Here is a 5455-nt window from a genome sequence, read left to right on the forward strand (position 1 = left end):
TTGTTACTTCTCCTTTTTCATTTCTAATTCTGTTGATTTGAGTCTTCTCCCTTTTTTTCCTGATGAGTCTGGCTAATGGTTTATCATTTTGTTTATCTTCTCAAAGAACCAGCTTTTTGTTTTATTGATCTTTGCTATTGTTTCTTTCATTTCTTTTTCATTGATTTCTTATCTGATCTTTATGATTTCTTTCCTTGTGCTAACTTTGGGGTTTTTTTGTTGTTGTTCTTCTTCTTTCTCTAATTGCTTTAGGTGTAAGGTTAGGTTGTTTATTTGAGATGTTTCTTGTTTGCGGAGGTAGGATTGTATTGCTATAAACTTACCACTTAGAACTGCTTTTGCTGCATCCCATAGGTTTTGGGTCATCATGTTTTCATTGTCATTTATTTCTAGGTATTTTTTGATTTCTTCTTTGATTTCTTCAGTGACCTCTTGGTTGTTTAGTAGCATATTGTCTAGCCTCCATGTGTTTGTATTTTTTACAGTTTTTTACTGTAATTGATATTTAGTCTCACAGCTGTTGATTTGAGTCTTCTCCCTTTTTTTCCTGATGAGTCTGGCTAATGGTTTATCATTTTGTTTATCTTCTCAAAGAACCAGCTTTTTGTTTTATTGATCTTTGCTATTGTTTCTTTCATTTCTTTTTCATTGATTTCTTATCTGATCTTTATGATTTCTTTCCTTGTGCTAACTTTGGGGTTTTTTTGTTGTTGTTCTTCTAATTGCTTTAGGTGCAAGGTTTGTATGTTTATTTGAGATGTTTCTTGTTTCTTACGGTAGGATTGTATTGCTATAAACTTCTCTCTTAGAACTGCTTTTGCTGCATATGTTTTCATTGTCATTTATTTCTAGGTATTTTTTGATTTCTTCTTTGATTTCTTCAGTGACCTCTTGGTTGTTTAGTAGCATATTGTCTAGCCTCCATGTGTTTGTATTTTTTACAGTTTTTTACTGTAATTGATATTTAGTCTCACAGCGTTGTGGTTGGAAAAGATGCTTGATATGATTTCAATTTTCTTAAATTTCACAAGGCTTGATTTGTGACCCAAGATATGATCTATCCTGGAGAATGTTCCGTGTGCACTTTAGAAGAAAGTGTATTCTGTTGCTTTTGGATGGAATGTCCTATAAATATCAATTAAGTCTATCTGCTCTAATGTGTCATTTAACGTTTGTGTTTATTTATTTTCTGTTTGGATGATCTGTCCATTGGTGTAAGTGGGGTGTTAAAGTCCCCTACTATGATTGTGTTACTGTCGATTTCCCCTTTTATGGCTGTTAGCATTTGCCTTATGTACTGAGGTGCTCCATGTTGGGTGCATAAATATTTACAATTGTTAGATCTTCTTCTTGGATTGATCCCTTGATCATTATGTCGTGTCCTTCCTTTTCTCTTGTAATTGTCTATATTTTAAAGTCGATTTTGTCTGATATGAGTATTGTTACTCCAGCTTTCTTTTGATTTCCATTTGCATGGTATATCTTTTTCCATCCCCTCACTTTCAGTCTGTATGTGTCCCTAGTTCTGAATAGGGTCTTCTGTCAACAGCATATATACGGGTCTTGTTTTTGTATCCATTCACTCAGGCTGTGTCTTTTGGTTGGAGCATTTAATCCATTTACATTTAAGGTAATTATTGATATGTATGTTCCTATTACCATTTTCTTAATTGTTTTGGTTTGTTTTTGTAGGTCTTTTCCTTCTCTTTTGTTTCCTGCCTAGAGAAGTTCCTTTAGCATTTGTTGTAAAGCTGTTTTGGTGCTGCTGAATTCTCTTACATTTTGCTTATTTGTACAGCTTTCGATTTCTCCATCAAATCTGAATGAGATCCTTGCTGGGTAGAGTAATCTTGGTTGTAGGTTTTTCCCTTTCATCACTCCCTTCCAGCTTGTAGAGTTTCCGCTGAAAGATCAGCTGTTAACCTTATGGGGATTCCCTTGTACGTTATTTTTCCCTTGCTGCTTTTAATATTTTTTGTGTGTTTAATTTTTGTTAGTTTGATTAATATGTGTTTTGGCATGTTTCTCCTTGAGTTTATCCTCTATGGGACTCTCTGCGCTTCCTGAACTTGATTATTTCCCTTCCCATGTTGGGGAAGTTTTCAACTATAATCTCTTCAAATATTTTCTCAGACCCTTTCTTTTTTTCTTCTTCTTCTGAGACTCCTATAATTCGAACTTTGGTGTGCTTAATGTTGTCCCAGAGGTCTCTGAGACTGTCCTCCACTCTTTTCATTGTTTTTTCTTCTACTCTGTGGCAGTTATTTCCACCATTCTATCTTCTAGGTCACTTATCCGTTCTTCTGCCTCAGTTATTCTGCTATTGATTCCTTCCAGAGTATTTTTAATTTGAGTTATTGTGTTGTTCATTACTGTTTGTTTTCTCTTTAGTTCGTCTAGGTCCTTGTTAAACGTTTCTTGTATTTTCTCTATTCTATTTCTGAGATTTTGCATCATCTTTACTGTCATTACTCTGAATTCTTTTTCAGGTAGTTTGCCTATTTCCTCTTCATTTATTTAGTCTTGTGGGTTTTTATCTTGCTCCTTTGCCTGCAAGATATTTCTCTGTCTTCTCATTTTTTCTAATTAACAGTATTTGAGGCCTCCTTTCCCTAGGCTTCAGGGTCCTAATTCCTCTTGCTTTTGTTCTCTGCCTCCGGTGGTGAGGTTGATCCAGTGGCTTGTGTAGGCTTCTTCTTTTTTTTTAATACATTTATTTATTTTTGGCTGCGTTGGGTCTTCATTGTTGCGTGCAGGCTTTTCTCTAATTGCAGCGAGTGGGGGCTATTCTTCATTGCAGTGTGTGGGCTTCTCGTTGCGGTGGCTTCTCTTGTTGCAGAGCACAGGCTCTAGCCACATGGGCTTCTGTAGCTGTGGCACACGGGCTCAGTAGTTGTGGCTCGCAGCCTCTAGAGTGCAGGTTCAGTAGTTGTGGCACACGGGATTCATTGCTCTGCGGCATGTGGGATCTTCCCAGACCAGGGCTCGAACCTATGTCCCCTGCATTGGCAGGCAGATTCTTAATGACTGTGCCACCAGGGAAGTGCCTTGTGTAGGCTTCTTTATGGAAGGGACTGGTGCCTGCGTTCTGGTGGGTGGAGCTGAGTCTTTTCCCTCTGATGAGCAGGGCCATGTCAGGTGGTATATTTTGAGGGGTCTGTGAGCTTAGTATGACTTTAGGTAGTCTGTGTGCTGATAGGTGGGTTTGTGTTCCTGTCTTGTTTGTTGTTTGGTGTGAGGCCTCCAGCACTGGAGCTGCTGGCAGTTGGGTGCAGCCAGGCCTTGGATTCAGATAGAGGCCTCCGTGAGAGCTCTCAGCCATTATTCTTCCCTGGGGCTGGGAATTCTCCAGTGGTCCAGTGTCCTGGACTTGGTGCTCACACCCTAGAGCCTCAGGCCCGACTTCCGGTCAAGCAACCAAGACCTCGCAAGTCTCTCATCTCTGCAATAAAGGGGATTTTAAAAAAAAGAAAAAGACTAACAAAACCCCAAATGATAAAAAGTAAAGTCAAACAAACAAAAACAAGGAAACATGCACACACACAAAAGAAACAAAAACAGAGCCAAATACAACAAAATGCTAGAGAACAACCAGACAAACAAAAGAACCCAAGAACAAAATCAATTAAAAAGGAAACTGACAAAAATGCAAAACCAAAAAACAAAACCAATGCAGAGTGCCAACTGAAGAATGAAGCAAAGAAACAAAACAAACTGACAAAAATGATTAAAAAAAAAAGAAAAAGAGAAAGGGGAAAGAATATAGAACAACAGAAAAGCAGCATAGATATAGAAACATAAAAAAGTAAAATAGAAAATATATTGGGCTTCCCTGGTGGCTCAGTGGTTGAGAGTCCGCCTGCCGATGCAGGGGACACGGGTTCATGCCCCAGTCCGGGAGGATCCCACATGCTGCGGAGCGGCTGGGCCCGTGAGCCATGGCCGCTGAGTCTGCGCGTCCGGAGTCTGTGCTCTGCAACGGGAGAGGCCACAACAGTGAGAGGCCTGTGTACTGCAAAAAAAAAAAAAAAAGAAAAAAAGAAAATATATTAAAGAAAAAAAAAGACAAAACCCCAGAGAAATGGTAAAAACAAAATCAAACAAAAACAGAAACAAGCAAACACACACACAGGCAAGAGGAACAAAAACAGAACCAGATAAAACAAAAAGCAAGAGAACAACCAAACAAATAGAAGAACTCAAAAACGAAATCAATTAGGATCAAAACTAACAAAACCTAAAAACAAAACCATAGCAGTGTGCCAACTGAAGAATAAAGCAAGGAAACAGAACAAACCGATAAAAATGATTTTAAAAATAATAATAAAATAAAATAGAAAGGGAAAAAACACAGAACGAACAGAAAAGCAAAGTAGAAATGGAAATATTAAAAAAATTAAAATCATATTAAGAAAAAGAAGAAAAAATTAGGGAAAAGAACACAGAACAATAGAAAAGCAAAGTAAAAATAGAAATATATTTTTAAAAATAATAAAAAATCAAAAATATGTTATGAAACATGAAGATCCCAGAAGACTAAATAAAAAAAGAGTACTTAAACAACAACAAACAAAAAAGGAAAGAAAAAACAACAACAAAAGAAGCCAGACCCAACAACAGAATGAATCAAAACATAATAAAATTAATAGTAATAATTATGTTTCCCTGGGATCTCTGCTGTAAGTGTCCTTGCACACGCCGTGAGCCACAGCCCACCTCCATCTCCCCAAGAGGCTGTCCTGCCTCTGGGCTGGCATCTGGACCTGCTGTGGTACCTGTGGGGACCCCTCAGACTCTGATCTCGCCCAGTTCCTGCGTGTGCTGCCCCCAAAGTCCACAGCTGCCAGAGCTAGACTGTTTTCTTTCGTGGGAACACTCATTGTCTACTCAGATATTCCATAGACACAGGGTCTACCTAGCTGATCGCGGGGATTTAACCTGCAGGTTGTACAGCTGATGAAAAGATTTTCAATCCTCTTCCTCAGTCACCCTGTCCCTGGGGTTCAGCTTTGGTTTATCCCCACCTCTGCATGTGGTCCACCCACAGGAGTCTGGTCCAGAGGCTGCCTTGGAGGTCTTGGGTCTGCCCCAGTGAGGACAGGGCACAGAGGTGGTATGACTGCTTGGATTGTGGGAGCCCGGGCAGCGCCAAATGCGCAGGGAAGCCGGCGGCCACGGGCGCAAGAGATGTGGCCCAAGTGAGGCCTTTTCTGGTGCCCGGCATAAGGCCCATGAGGGCCAGTCCTGGCTGGGGTTTTTCTGGCACCCGGTAGCAGGCACGCAGGGCCAGCCCTGAGAGGGCTTATTCTTTTAATTGCCCTGCAGCCAGCACGTGAGGGCCAGCTCTGAGGGAGCGTTTTTTTTTATTGCTTGGCAGCCAGCGTGCAAGAGCCAGCCCTGGGCGCGCTTCTTTTATTGTCCTCGGCAGGCGCTGGTGTGTGGGGAGAGAGAGGCT

This window comes from Physeter macrocephalus, chromosome 1 (assembly GCF_002837175.3).
Source record: "Physeter macrocephalus isolate SW-GA chromosome 1, ASM283717v5, whole genome shotgun sequence".
Classification (NCBI taxonomy): domain Eukaryota; kingdom Metazoa; phylum Chordata; class Mammalia; order Artiodactyla; family Physeteridae; genus Physeter; species Physeter macrocephalus.